We start from the raw sequence: 17,011 nt of genomic DNA, 5'->3' as shown, positions 1-17,011 counted from the left end.
TAATCTAGCGAATCTTCACTGTTTATTATTACGTCACAGTCCAAATATTATTAAAGCATGGCTTGTTATCGAAAGTAGCTTTATATTATTAACTTACAGAAAATTTTCGCTAGTTCCGGGTTCGACTCCCCGTCGATGCATTTTTTTTATTTATAATTAAAGTTGTTAAGCGATAAAAGTTACTTTTTCCATCGAGCAATTAAATTATCGACGCTTTCTACTTTTTTCTTTACTTGTTAGTACTTTTTTTTAGCAAATGAAGCTAAATTCTATGATAAGTAATTAAATCGTGCATTGTTATGTTTAATATGCACATAAAAAAACGAGAACGAGTCAAATTGCACGAAAATTCAAATATGCTCGAAGGGACTTTTTGCACAAAGGCATTTTTAAACGAAAATACTTGCACGAAGTTTAATTTTTGCACGAAAGTAAAAAATTAAATAACATTAAAATAAATTATAAAAAAATAACAAGAAAAAACAAGTTAACGACCGAGGGTAAAGGTAACAGTGATAGTAAAAATAAAATAAACAGAAGTTTAAAATTAATAAAGTTTAAAAAAAAAAATTCAAACCTGCAAAAGTGTTCCCTCGTGCAAAATTGACACCTACTCAGTAAAAAAAAAAGTAACTTAAACCAAACGAAGTCAAAAATAGGACTACGCCCAACGCGGGGCTCGAAACTAACGACCATTGGATAAAGAGTCCAACGCTCTACCGACTGAGCTACAGAAGCGATGAATGTAAGGTATTTATCTTATGCTTGAGTACTTAATTACGTCATAATTACCAACGGCCGCTCATCATTCCCAAGTAATTGATTATAAATGTTAGCTTTTAAAGAATTATTTTGAACTTTAATAAATTTTTATCTAAAGTTAATAAAGTTTTAGTTGAGAATAAACTGAGTTATTAACAAAACGTACTAATACGTATCAACTTTTGTACTTTATCAATTAGCTGTAAAATGTAATTAAAACTATCTAATCAAAATCTAAAAAGCATTTCTTAAGCAAAAAATATACTACTAAAGGTTTATACTTAATTTTAGCAAATTAGAATTATTTAAAGCTCATAAATATTAAATCAACTATCATATTAAGTTGTAAGCATTAGTTATAAACTTAAAAAACTTACGTGTTTTTCTTATACTACAAATTATCATATTAGCTTGCAAATTAGTTGTGAAAATTTTCGAGATAAAAAAAAGGTTACTCTATGTATAATAGTTAACAGTTAAATAAGGAAACTAATGTAATTAAAAAGTTAATGCATGTGGTATACAGTTTATATTCTACAGTTATGTAAAATTGTAATAGTTATGTCTAAGAACGATATTAAGAATTTTTTGGAAAGCTATTCCAAAACGTTATAACGTTTAAACGGTGTATACATAAGCTATAAATAAGACTAAATAAAACTTGGAATATTTTTGTTTAAATAAATCAACATTATACTAATGTTCTTATTATACAGAAGATTTACATGAAAACTTATAACTTAGTAGAAATGAAATACTTAGTAGACTTTATAGAAGAGTTCAAAAAATATTCATCAAAAATGTATCACATAAGAATAGCTAATAAATCTTCAAAATACTTTTATTTATTTAAATCGTTCAAGAAAATTTAAAACGAAACTAAGTAGTTTTTTTTTGTAATGATAAAATTGAAAATATGTTTAAACCTTCGCGTAAAACTTAAAAATTATTTTACAGGTTTGGTATTTCAAACTAAACTATAATAAAATTCAATATTTGTTTTAAACATAAATACTTTAAAAACAAGGTTAAACTAACATCTTTCTATGTAGATTCCTTTAGTTTTGGCTTCAAATACCAGTTTTCGTCGTCTTTTTGTTGTTAATAAATCTAAGAAAACTTAATATTTCCAGCAAAAAAAATTAATTAATAAAAAATACTACTAAAGAAAAAAATATGTTTAATTACAATTGACAAGCTTTAAAACTAAACAAAACACATAAACCCTTATTTAAAAAATAAAAACTTTCCAATACTTTAAGTAAAATAAAAAACATTAAAAAAAAACTTTTTATTAATTTTATAGTTATAAAAAAGTATGATGCATAGCTAAAACTTTTAATTTTAACTCATTAAAATTTTTGATCAATAAATTTTGATAAAATAAAGTTAAATAATAGTTCTTGCTTAAATAAAATAAATTTTATCTAAGGTCATAGTGAGATTACACTTTAATTTTAAAAAGTGCAATTTAATTAGAGTGAGTACTTTAGATTGCAGTTTAATGAAGTAATTTTATTTAAGTATTAAACCACATTTAAAACATTTTTTTAATCATTAAAAGCTATCAAATAATAAAATCAAATACTATTTCCATAAAATTTTCAGAAAAATTAAATTCAGTCAAAGGAATATTACTGTCAATGTAACGTAAACGATTAAAATTCACAAAAGCATTGTCACATCATGATTGACTTATGCGATTATATATGAGAACATTTTAATTTGAACAAGAGGCGCCATGGATTAGTTGGTTAAAGCGCCTGTCTAGTAAACAGGAGATCCCGAGTTCGGATCTCGGTTGTGTCTCACCTTTAATTTGTCGAGCTACTTAAAATACCTAATAGTTGAAAAGTTTTATCAAGTGCTTAATGCGCTATAATAGCTGACACAGTTTTTTAAAAGCAGTATAAATGTAAGGTTTTATTGATATTTATACAATAATGCTTTTTTATCTTGACTAAAGTAAAGTGGGCGCAAATCGCGCAGGATTAAAAATAGGTAAGGACTGATTTGAATTTTATGTATATAAATTGAACTTGTGCATATTTCTTAATATTAAAATTCAATGTAGCAGAAAGTTGTTTAAAACAAATTTCATTCAAATATTTTTTGTTTAGTATATTATTAATCTAAACTTTGGTTTACACTACACAATATATCATATTTCTCAACTCTTTTCTTTACTTAATTTGAAAATTCGTCGTGTTTTTGGTTTAATATTTTTTTTCATTAAAATAATTTGTGCGACAAAATTTTTCTAAATTTAATTCTTTAAAAACATTTTGTGAAGTTTTCTTTAATTTTATTTTTACTACAATATAAAGTTTTAAACCTTTTTACATATATATTACCTTCAGAAAACGTTTATCGTTGTAGAGGGGAGAGTGGGTTTCTTCTAATGTTTTCCTACCTTTAAATGAAAAAAAAAAAAGCTCTTATAGTCATATATTTGTATATTTATAATTAATTATTTGGTAATTTATTTATTAAAAAAAAAAAATTAGTTTAATGTTATGAAGTACTTTGAAAACTTAAGAAATTAATGTATCTAGTCTAGCACCAAGCATATTCAAATGTTTTACTACTAGCTTATACTAGGGGTGGGCAACGTTTTTCAATCAACGGGCCGGATCCGGAAAAAAAAAAAGTTGTTTGCGGGCCGGAGCATTTCGAATTAGTGATTTACCGGATCCAGTATTCGGATCCAGCCGAATAATGACAGATTAGATCCGAGTCCTACTGAATACTAATTTTAAGTCGAGATCCGGATCCGGACGGATTCTAATTTAAATAAAAGTTTCAGATTCGGCCGGAATCTAACTTTATGGATACAGTTGATAAGTTTTTTGAATCCCTTATGTATGACAACTTAAGATGCAGATTGAAACATGTCAGATGTTTAAAAATTGTCAATAAATAGAATTGACTTTGTAATTGACTAAGGTACGTCTGTAAAAAATCGTACTTGAAAAAAAAACACTTTGCTTGGGATAATTTGACAAATAGATATTCCAACTAAGTTAGAATAGAACAACACAAAATAATAGGACAAAATAGTGTATTTATTAGTACACATTAATTTATAAAGCTATTTTTTAGCATGTTTTTAAAGTCAGATTCTTACAGTTTTGTTTTTTTTTTTAATATGATACAAAGTTTTATGAAAGTTTTATAATATTTACCCTTTACAGGCCTGTCACTTTGCTGTGGGCCGGTCATTTGCGGGCCGGATCCCATTAAAGTTTAAAAAACGGTCAGGAGCCGGAATTTTTCACTCTACGGGCCGAATCCGGCCCGCGGGCCGTACGTTTCCCACCCCTAGCTTATACTAATAGAAATATTAAAAAAGTTACATACCCAGTCGAACAATTTGAACAGTAGTAAAAGAATTCTCAATGTAAAAAACACACCAAATTTTTTGCTTTAATTCCAAGCATTTTATTTTAGATTTACTGTTTTTTAAATAACGGTTTGTATCTTATAAATTAGTAAAAAAGTAAGATTAAGTATAAAATATAGTAAATCAAGTTGAGTTTATGATGAATTTACCAAATTAAGTGGATACACATTTTGTTACAAACTCATAACAGATTAGTTTGAAGTTTACAATTAACAAAAATAAAGGAACAAAGTATTTATTTATTAGTTTTAATAAATTTAATTGTTTTTTACAACTTATAAACGAAAGTGAGATTTGTGGTGCTTATTAAACTTAGTAAAAAACTTGAAACTTTTTTAATATATTTTTAAACAGGTACACTTTGCTGAGACTTAAACTAGTATATATGTTTTTGCTGTGGTTTTAACTTCGAACAATTTTTATCAGATATTTAGTTGTTTCTGTTGATAGCATATTGTTTGACCAAACTAATTTGTAGTGTCTATTAATGTTGCAGTATTAAAAAGAAACACTGTGAGAAAAATTCTAATAGCTTCAATTTTCATATAAAATGAGAGAAATTAGTTAGAAAAAGTGACCTGGGCATGATATGAACACCAAAACTTTAATTCTGGAGCCAGACGTTGCGCCGCCAGGTTTGCTGAATCAACGCTTCTTAAAGTGTTTATAAACAAATGTATAAAATATTTGAGCTTAATATAAATAATGTGATTTAATGATTGCTCTTTTTAATGTACTATTCTTAAACTAATTACCTCTAGTTATAGTTAATATGTTGAAAGAGTTCAATAGCAAGAATGGTTTTGTTTAAGATGGCTGTAATAAATTGTGCTTGAAGAAAAAAAAGTCTGGAATTTAAATATTGTTTAATTTGCATGTCCTACTATTGCATAAGTATGAAAATTTAAAACACCTAAAATATATATGATTATAAATTTACTAATCTAACTAAAACTTAGAAATCGTATAAATACGTATCATGTAAATAATTAAGTTTTTAATTATTGGTCATATATACAACAAAATTTCATTTGAGTTAAACCATTTATACTTTAGAAATTTAAATTAAAAGCTTTAAGCATTTTTGAGAACTTTGCTTGTGATTTAGCTTGATAGAACTCTAAAACTTTTTCAAGTTTTCAGAATTGAAGTTAAAAAAAAGTTAACCTATGCCGAAATTAATTATAATTTTTTATGTATGAATTGAACTTTGGTAAGTTAAAAAAATCAAGTCGTTGAAAAATTTAATTTTTAGTAAATACTTAAATATTTTAATTCTCTTAATGATAAGTTGTTATAAAGTTTAAGCTTTGAATGTAAAAAAATTTATAAATTAGCTTATACAAACAACAATTAGTTATCATTTATAAAAAATTATATCTAACATAGTTAACTAGATAATATTAGAGTAATTGAATTGTGTATTAATCTACATCTTCGACTAAACATAAAAGATTCTTTATCTAAGTCAAGTAGAATATGTCATGAATATTACATTTTTTATATTAAGCTCAAGTATTTTATACATTTGTTAATAAACACTTTAAAATGCGTTCATGAAGCATAATAACTAAATAAAAATAACCTAATTATCTATAAAGCTGGACACAGTAAACTATTGAGTAAAATATTTTTACGTCGAAACTTTACTGTATAATTTTTATTGTAAAAGTTATCAATAGTTTATTGGTAAAAATAATATTTAAGAACTATTAAAAACATTATCAAATCTGAATACTTTTTTTCCTTCATTTTTAGATACTTTGACTTTTCATTTTAGTTTTTATGTACATTACAGTAAGTTTAAGTCTAAGCAAACTACTTTCTACATTTAAAAACACTTATATTGAGTATATATAATTAATTAAAAACACAAACCAACAATTCCATGTTAATACTTTTCAGATCTAAAAAAATGGTAAAATTATTGTTGTATGAATACCAACCTCTTTGTTTTTGAGTTATATATTTAAATAAAAGTTTCGTTTCTTAAAATAGACTAAAAATTATAAAATATTTACATATTTAAACATTATTCAAAAAAATATAAACTTACTTTTCAAAATCATATTAAATTCATGATTGCACAAAACATTGTTTTTAACTTAAATTATACAAGCTGTATTAATTTGTTTTATAAAAAATAAGATACAAGCTTTTTATAATGCAGTCTTATTTATAACAGCTGAATAATTGTAAAACATCAGTTTAACTGCAAACTTTGTAAATTTTCAGAACAATAAATCTTAATACTTCAAATTTTATTAACAGAATTCATATTTAATATATTAATCACTATCTTATTGTTGTTGACATAGGGGAGTTTATAACAACTTTTAAAGTCTAATATTATTTGAATAACTAAGCTTGTAGTTACTTTTTTATGTATTTTTAAATTCCAAGTAACCTTTACAATAAATATTTGAGCATTTTATAGGCTCGAAAATAAAAGTCGAAAAAATTTCATTGTATGTCAATCTCATCAAACAATTTTTGATTGTTTTCTTTTGAAACTTTCTCAGTTTTGAAACTTTTAACTAAAATAAAACATTACTTTTTAGTCATGAAATATTCATCTAAAAATGTATTTTTTATTTGTCTGGTCAGAATTTCAAATATTGCAAAAAATACTTCCTAATATTTTGAGGTCTCTAACTTAAAAATGAAGAAAAATATTTTTTTTTAATATATAAATTTCTGAGAAAATTAAAGAGAAAAAATTGCATAACTTAATGCATAGATTTGTTTTTGAAACTTTTTATAAAAATAACTGTTACTCAAAACTTAATTGTAACTATTATCTTCTATAATAAAACAACTTAAGTTTATATTTAAAGTCATTATATAATAGCCTTTAGTAATTAAAAAAAAGACAGGTATTTTAAAAATTTTCTCTTTATGCCTTTATGCACTTTTTGTAGTATATATGTAGTATTTATGATGACTACAACTTGTTTTAACTTTAAAATAAATTTGAAAAAATATTTGCTAACATTTTATAAACTTAATACTTAAATTAGTTCATTATAATTATATTTTAAAAATCCAAAATGAATTCGAGTTTTTGTTTGATAAGCTTTAATCTAAAATTAACTTTAGAATAACTATCATCAAAAGCATAGCTATATAAACAAAACTTTCAGAAAGTTAGCATATTATATGTTTTCAAATAAGTATTATATTTTATAACTTAAGATTTTTAGTTTTTCATTATGGTAAAGTTTAAAACCTAAAAAAATTAGAATAAAGTATACTAAAATTAAATAATAACAAAATTTATTCATAGCTTATAGTTGTATACATTTTAATAAACTTGTTTTAAATTTATGCCTTAAGTTGTTTACTTATAAAAAAACCATAGTAAATTAAATGAAAACAAAACAAAATTTAAAGTGATTTTTATTACACAATTATATTTAAACTACCAAAAAATCATAAAATAATTAAAAAAGTTTTAAGCAAATGTTATACTTAAAAATTCAAAAATCTGTTCAAAGTTTATTTAAAAGAGCATAGGGTGGTGATTTAAGCACAGTTTTTTTTGCACGTTGATCTTAATATAAAAGTATTTAAATTTATACTATTTTTTATAATGAAAACTATCTTTTTAGATATATAGTTATAAAATGAGAGAGTTCAATAGGATCCTTATGGAAGGGCCAAGTTAAAAAGCAAAAAAAAAGACTGCTTTATTAAAATATATCTTCTCCAACAGCTTCTAAGAATTTTTTCAATTTTTTTAAGTATTACCTCAATTGAATACTAAACAATGCTATTAAGAAATTTTGAATTTTTGAGTCGAGTCAAAATATATTGTTCTTAAAAGAAAAAAAAAATCTTTTTATGTTGGTAATAAAGCTTTAGTTTTTTGATGCTTTTTTAATCTTTACTATAGGATTTTTTCCACAATGCAAGGAGAATTTTTTTTTGATTTTTGGAAATTAGCTTTAATTACGAAAGAGAACATACACTTTTAGTTAATTTTAAAGTTTTAAAAAATAACTGACCATGAAAAAACTTTGGCCCATACGTTTTTATCAAAAACTTTTAATTTAAATGACTTTAGATCAAAAGTAAAATAATTTCTACATTTAAAAAAAAGTAAATTTCTAGTTTGAACTTAAGTTTTTATATACTATCTACATACAATTTTTGTAGAAAAACAGCTCTTATCCTCCTATGCTTTTAATATAATAAAAAAACTGTTTAAATGAATTAGTTAATAGAAGTAATTCCCTTTATAATTGAAATAAACAAAAGCATTGAAACTTACTATTTATATATTTTTAATAGTACTGTTTTTATAATGTTGAAAACCATAAGTATATTTGAAACTAAATATTCTGATTTTTGTAGTGCGAGATAAAATTCTATTGAAATTTATTTTTATTTGATTACAGTTAAATAAATAAAACTGTACTTTCTGTTTTTTTAAATCTCATTAACAAAATAGTTGAAATTAAGTTAACAATAGTTATGACAATACTACTATTTTTAAACTATATTGTAATCTTTTAAAATCAAACTTGATTATTTCTGTTAATGATTAAGATTTATTTCTTATGCAAAATATTTCATAATTTGAAAATTTCAAGAAATCTTTTTATTTCAACATAGTAAGAAATAAATATAACAATTTCATTAGTGGTAAACACTTTTTTTTCGTTACAAATTTTATAAATACTTCATAAACTTTTAAATTAGTTGAAAAGTAACAATCAAAGATTTAAACTTGCTTCAAAAAAAAAAAAAACATTTGTTAAAATGCATTTTATGATTATATAGATTATGTATGAATGATTTCTCCAGGTTTATAAACGAACAAGTTTTTGGGTCTATCTTTAGTTTAAAGTTAAGTATAAGGAAAGAAACTAAGTTAAATATCATAAAAACATTAAAAATTTAAATTGTATTTCAATAAAACGTGTATTTCAATAAAAAAAAATTGATAATGACAAAAGTGTTTTATCTTTATGATAGATTTTTGTGTCAAACCAAAATTTTACTACTGAACATGTTAAAATTGTTTAAATTCCAGGTTTTTTTTTTATTTTTCAAGTTCCAAGTTTTTCAGGTTTTTTTCAGTTTCAGGAAATTGTTAAATTCTAGGTTTTATGGCAACCCTGTTATTAAAATTGTATATTATTTTTCGTATTAAAATTTCTAGCACTTTTACTTAAGTAATAATTATCATTCTATATTAAAACTAAACTTCAATAAAAATACACTATTTCTATCACAAACATATATGAATATGATCAAATCTAATCAAGTAGTAAAGTTGTTTAATGAAGTAATTAAATTACAATATTAAGTAATTAAATATTTCAGTGGGCTATATATTTGAAAATTTAATTTCAATTTTATAACTAACCCTTTACTTAAAAATTCCAAAGGTTTTTCGAACAAAAATGAAAATTAGGTACACAAAAACAGCAGTAGCGTAGTTTTAAAAAATTATTTGTTTTCATTCTAAATTTTAGCATTTTAGCACAAGCTAAGTTTAAAGGGCATCAATTTGTAAATGTTAAATTTAGTTTTAAGATTGACTTATGCTAAGCCTTAAAAACTACTGCTAAAAGTAAAGTGTTTCCTTCAAAAAGGTTTCTTTCAACTATCTCGATAAAACTTAAAAAAAAATCACTGTATATACTGTTAAGTTGTTCAGAAAATAACTTTATAAAGATTTTATTGTTAAAACCATTGATTGAAGTAACTATTTGTAACTGTTAGTCATACTTATACGTCTTTAAAAAAATACAAGATTAATAACTATTTTCTAACATATATAAACCATTTAGTTGTTTCATAAAAAATATGATTTTAAATCAAAATTTCTAATACACTATTAATTTAACTTTTCAAAAAAAAATTTAAAAATAATAATAAAATATGCTATTTTTTCATACTAATAACCAGTTGTAATTTTTTTATAAGTATATTAATAAAAAAACATTGCTAAATCAATGTATTATTACAGAACCGTTTTAATTGTCATAAAATTGTATGTTATTTATAAAACATCAAAATTGTTCATCAATGTGTGGTCGGTTAGAGCGTCGTGTTAATAACGCGATTATCGCGGTTTCGATCCCCGTACTGACCATGCTTTTTAATTTCACACACTATTGAACAAACTAAATTTTTATAAACACGTTTTTTAATATATTTTAATGCGTAAACTACTTAGTGTAGTAATCGTTTAGGGCTTAAACTTTGTTCAGGTCACAAATATTCTAGTACATAAAACTTTAAATAAAACTTAGAAGTTTTAGAACATAAAAAAGTAAATAACAAAGTAATAATACATTCCTAAACATTAGTAGTTCATTTAAGTTTTAAGAAAACTAAATAAAACACCGTTTTTACGTTTTAAACTAAAATTTTAAAGTGTAAAACTACTTAAAAGTTTATTTTAAAATTTAACAAGCTAATAATTATTTAATGTTATAGTCTTTTGTTTGTAGTTTTGTAATTTTTTGTTGCTTGTTTAGAGGGAAGTTAAATTTTTGCACTGAAATTTGTCCTATACAATGTTTCATAGTTATTTCATACTGCTTTTTTTTTTGTACAAATTGTTTATTAATGTAAAGGTCAGTACAATTCAACTAGAACTTGAAGATCTGAAGTTTACAAACAATAACTTGAATGAAGCAACTGTAGTGTTTTGAAACTCGACAATTTAAAATAGCCTAAAAAAACAAATGTATACATTATATATTGAACACTACGTACTGGCTAACGTTTGTTCTAAAGACTAATGCTTATAATAGCTATAAATGTTCGGGAACGGGTCTAAATTGCGCGAAGACAAAATTGCACGAGGTTACTAAATTGCACGTGGGGACTAAATTGCACGAAGATACTTTTGCACGAAGACTAGTTTGCACGCGGGCACAAAATTGCACGAGGGGACAAAATTGCACGAAGACTATTTTGCACGGAAGCTCAATTTTACACGAGTTACAATTTTGCACGACAGACAGTTTTGCACGGAGGGTCAATTTTGCACAAAAAAAATACTAACTTAAAATAAATAAAGAAAAAATATATTAATACCTGTATATTTTATAAATAAAATAATAATCATGTATTAGTGTAATTAATTTAATTTAGTTGAGTTTAGTTTATTTTATTTTTTATTTTTTAATTTTTTAAATTTTTTTTTATTGAAACTAATTTTTTTGTGTTGAAAAACTAATATAAATTTATAAAGTATTTAATATAAATAAAACTAATATTTTATTTAAATAAAAATATTCCTTGTTTAAAGAATAAACATGTATTGATGTAAACTTAAATTAAATTAAAATTATACTAAACTTAAATAAGAAATAAGACAAGATTAAAAATAAAAATAAATAAATAATATTTACATGGGTAAGTGTTAAAGTTGCACCAGCGTACAAAATTGCACGAAAATACTTTGCACAGAAAAAAACGAGCATGCAAAATAGTCAGACAATTAAATAAATTTAGAAAGGAGAAAATCCGTCTGATGAAATTTTTATTGTGCATTGTACAGTTCTGTTATGGCTGTGTACTTCCATAAATTATACTTTAAATTGTTTTTTTTTTGAATTATATAAAAGTTTTAAACATAATTTATATATCATTATTTTCTATTTGTCTAAACTATTTCTTAGTTGCATCACTATTTGCAGGCGTTTTACTCTAATTAGCTCTAAAGTTTCTCCTGCTCTGTTTTTTCTCTTTATCTGACCCAGACTTGCGAAAAGCACTGTAAGAAGCAATTTTCTTCTTACATTTTTAGAAAAAAAAGAGATACAAGCTTTTGACTTATATGAAACAAACAAAATATTACAACAGCTACAATAGTTAACTTCTGTTTTTGTCAAAAAAAATTATTAATTTAAACAAAACTCAATTTGCTTATTTTATTTTAACAACGGTTAAAATCTAATTTTATAATCTAGGTTTTATTTTATTTATAACTATTCAAAATTATAGGTTTAATCGTTTGCTAACAAAAGATCAAAGTAACTTCACTGGAATATAAATAAAAACAAATTGTACAGTAATCTTCCTTTATTGTACTAACATATGTTTGTTGTTTTGTTGTGTAATTTAGCTTACTTTACTTATTTTAGACTTAATAACCACAAATATCATATAGTTTTATAACAGTCAGATTTAATATTAATTATTTTACCTATTATTAACTATTGTCTGTAGAAAATATCTTATTTTAATGAAAACATGTATACACCCACTTTATTCTATGTTTCTATTCTTCCATTACAGTAATAATTTTTTTACAGAACCCAGTTGAAGTGTGTTGATTTGTTAACACACAGAAACATATGTTGGTACAATAAAGGAAGATTACTGTACAATTAGTTTTTATTTTTATTTATATAAAAAAATTTAAATTGATTTTTGGTTATTATTTAATTTGTTTATTTTAACAATTTCAACTATTTTTATCTATTTTAAATTTGTTTAATTATCTATTTCATTTATTTTTTATTTGTTTTAATAATTTTATTAACTTTTGTTTTGGACTTTAGTTTAATGTATTTATTATTTAATTTAATAATTCTTAATTTTTATTAATCTTATTTATTTATTTTTAATTTATTTATTTATTATTTAGTTATTTGATTTTTTAAATTCTTAGTTTTTATTTTTTATTTTAATCTATATAACATTTAATTTTTATTTCTTACTTGAAGTTTTTTTTTTTTTCTTAAAAATATTTTATATAAATTTTTTTTTTATAGTTTTTATTGTTTTTTATTATTAATTGATTATTGTTATTTTTTGCTTGTTAGTTTTTTTTTACTTTAAATTGATTTGTTTTTTTAATAATTTTTTTTACATTTTTTTTCTATATAGTTATAAATTATATAATTCAATTTTTTTTTAGTTTTTAAAATAATATATAACATTTTTTCGTATACTATTATTTAGTTAATAAATCTTTTAATTCTGATTTTTTTATTTTTCAAATATTATATAATTTTTTTCGTGCAAAAGAGTCTTCTCGTGCAATTTTGTCCCCTCATGCAAAAATGTCTACGTGCAAATTTGACCCGTCCCTGAAAAGGAAACAAAACCCGTGCAAAATTGACCCTCCGTGCTAAATTGTCACTCGTGCAAAAATGACCCTTCGTGCAAAAGTGTCTGCGTGCAAAATTGTCTGATCGTGCAAAAATATACCCTCGTGCAAAAGTGTCTTCGTGCAAAAGTGAACCTTTGTGCAATTTTGTCTACGTGCAATTTTATCTTCGTGCAATTTTGTGCTCTCGTGCAAATTAGTCTTCGTGCAAAAGTATCTTCGTGCAATTTTGTGTTTTCGTGCAATTTTGTCCCCTCGTGCAATTTTGTACGCTCGCGCAATTTAGACAGCTACCCAAATGTTCATTTATCGTCTGGCAGGATGACCGAGTGGTCTAAGGCGCTGCGTTCAGGTCGTTGTTAAGAAAAGTTGCATTCAGGTCGCAATTTACATTGTTTTCATTATTTGTACAGTTTTTTATACTTAATTTGATTGTTTTATAAATAACTTAGTGCATTTAGTTGTGGAAAGAATACGAGTTCTATTTACTTGTCATAAAATTGCTGTTTTTGTTTTTTAATTAAGCAAATTTCTTTCTGTAAAGAGTCAATAAGGTATTTTAGCTGCATTTGTGTATGTGTAAAAAATGTAAGTAAAGACAAAGTTAATTTAATGAATTAAACAAAATTTCAGTTTAATAATTGTTACTTTTAGTTAAATTAGTAGTCATCTTATTAAAGTGCTTTGTTCATAGTTTACATCAATTACTTTGTCTAAGTACTTAATTTTAGTTCTGCAAGTTTTTACATCTTGTAATAAACTTTTATTATAAAAGCCTTTAAGGTGGGCTCTGTGTTGAAAAATTTAATTTATTAAGTCAATCAACTTGTTCCTATATATATATGATATAGTATTTGCTTACTATATATATAAATATATATTAAAGGTTTTATAAACAGTTCTAGTCGATAGTGCTCGACAAATTAAATTGGAGCTAAAACTTCAGCGTATTATTTTCAAATTCAGCTAACTGTACAATAAACTTTATCATTACTACGTCACAACTATTATAAATATTTTCGAAATCTTAATTTTCTGTTACTATTATAATAAACTGTAGCTTACTGAGGAGTACATGAAACTTTATATTTCATGTATGAAACACCTGTATAAATTATATTTTTTATGTAACTAGATAAGTATATACATATATATATATATATATAAAGACATAGAAAAAAAATAAATTGATAAATCAGATAATAACATAACACTAAACAAGAAAAGCGAATGACAAAACATATGCATTCATTACCAAAAATAAGTTTTTAGCAAAATTAAAACTAGCTAAATATTAAAACAAAATAAAATTTAAGCCGCAAACACGAGTAGTTTTAAACAATTTCTAATTTTTTATAACATTTTTCAAATATAACCTTTTCCAAACTTTCCAAAATGTATAAATTAACAGTTACAGCGTATTTTTCAAATTCTGCTAACTGTACAATAAACTGTATTATTGCTACGTCATAATTATTATAAAAAAAATCAAAATACAAATTTCTGTTTACTATTGTAATAAACTTTAGCTTACTTAGGAGTACATAAAGTTTTATATTTCATGTACGAAACAGCTGTCTAAACTATTGTTTTTATATAATATACACATTTATATTTATTCTATTATATAAAAACCTATTGGTTTATACGACCGTTTCGTATATGAGATATATAACCTCATCTACTCGTCAGTAACGCTAAACTTTATTAACAATGTTTAACAGAAATTTAGAATTTGAAAGTTTTGCATTTATTATGACATTGTGATAATGAAGGTTTTTGTACAGTAAACCTTTTTTGAACAGTACAGTAATCACAGTACAGTAAAGGTTTTTGTACAGTAAACCAAGTTTAAAAAGTACGCTGATGTTGTTAGTTTAAGAATTTATGCATTTTGAAAAAAATGGAAAAGTTGTACTAGAAAACGTTTTAAGTGTATTAGAAAAATTATTTAACTATTCGTATTTCGCGGCTTAATTTTACTTTGATTTAATATTGAGTTAGTTTTAATTTTGTTATAAGAGTTTTTTTGGTAATAAATGCATACCCTTTGTCTTTTGCTTTTCTTGTGTAGTGTTATTTACTAGTCTGATTTATCATTTTTTTTCTAAATTGCAAAGTTTGCAGCCGAATAGTTTAAAACATTTCTGATTTAGTTGATTGAAACATAATTTAGTTAGGTCAAACATGATTTAGTAAAGTACAAGTCATACACAGTTTAGTGAAATCAAACATGATTTTGTAAAATAAAACAGAATTTAGTAAAGTAAAACATGATTTAGTAAAGTAAAACATTATTCAGTAAAATTTAACCTGATTTAGAAAGTCGAAAATGTTTAGTAAAGTGAAAAATGACTTTTTAAAGTCGCACACGATTAAGTAAAATAATATATCATTTAGTTTAAACATTATTAGGTTCTTATTTAGTTAATTAAAACATTTTCTAGTATACTAACATAGTTTAGCAACGTCGAACAAAATTTGTTTTTACTCTACTTATGTTTTGATAAAAAAACAAATTTTCTGCAAATAATTTAGTTTATGTAAAGCCAATACTTTTCATGGGTTAATTGAGTAGCGAAATTATTGATCTAATTCAGCATTTGAATTTGTATGATGTATAAATTTGCTACAAAATGTTAGTTATCACAAGCCTCGATAGCTCAGTCGGGAGAGCGTCAGACTGAAGATCTGAAGGTCCCTGGTTCAATCCCGGGTCGAGGCATGATTTTTACCGATTTAAAGTTTACTTATATTGATTAATTTTAATGTAACTGATAATTTGTATAGTGATTTATTTTACATAGTTGTTTTGTTTCTAAACGTACATATTTTTTAAACATTTTGTATTTGTGCTTTATGCATTATAATCCCCAAGGCCTGAGTTAGGGGATTACTTTTACTAATTAAGAAAAAATTAAATGCTAAATATAAGGAGTTATAAACTTAATAATACTATATATCTTATTTTAAGCGTCCAGAACACCTTATTAACAACTATCTTAAACACTTAGTATGTATAAGTATCAGAGTGATTAGTTATTATGTACTGCTAAATATATATAATTCAAATAACAATTGTGCTAACAGAGTTTGTTCAAAGAAAAGCATTCGAATTAACTCACTAAAGAAGCAACTGAAAAACATAATAGTAACAAGAAAACAATAATACTCTCTGGCGCTAATAAGTGTGGCAAGAATATAGGCAAAAAATAACAAAAAGTACTTTGTTGTAGCTTAAGTATTCAAGTAAGTTTTAGTTAGTTGTAAATTACATTTGTTTATTTTATCAAGTTAAGTTTTACTAAGTTTTAAATATATTTATCATAAACTGTAAGTTTTAATAAATATGATATAAAATTTAAAAGTTGTTGAGTTAGAATTTAAAATGTTTAAGCGACTTTAAAAATAGAAAAAGCTTAAGTATTATACAATTTTTTCTATATGTTGTTTGAACAGATAAAAAAAATTAAATAACTTTATAATAATCTTTTCGAATAATGACTCACTTTATAAGCTGAAAAATTGTAATTACTTTATTAAAAGTAAGAGGAAATTAACATTTCTTTTCTTGAAAAGTATATAAGTAAAGTGTGTAAGTATTTATACAAATAAACTGCAATGCACTTCAGTAAGACTTTAAAACATATATGTATACATATAATGTTAGGAATAAAGTATTTATTTATTTTTTAATTTTTTTAAACGAAAAAATTTGTCATTTAATTTTTTATAAGTTTATGTTTCAATAATTTACAAAACTA

The 17,011-nt window shown here is 23.7% G+C and overlaps 1 non-coding gene across 1 annotated transcript; it reads left to right on the top strand.

Moving 5' to 3' along the window:
* The first annotated feature begins 15,899 nt into the window (after nucleotides 1-15,899).
* On the top strand, nucleotides 15,900-15,972 carry Trnaf-gaa (transfer RNA phenylalanine (anticodon GAA)). Its single transcript has one exon. It is a non-coding gene; the product is annotated as a tRNA-Phe (tRNA).
* The last annotated feature ends 1,039 nt before the right edge of the window (nucleotides 15,973-17,011 follow it).

This window comes from Thalia democratica, chromosome 2 (genome assembly GCF_965202585.1).
Source record: "Thalia democratica chromosome 2, ktThaDemo2.hap1.1, whole genome shotgun sequence".
Lineage (NCBI taxonomy): Eukaryota > Metazoa > Chordata > Thaliacea > Salpida > Salpidae > Thalia > Thalia democratica.
Note: the sequence above shows the minus strand (reverse complement) of the source record. Positions and strands in the feature narration are given on the sequence as shown.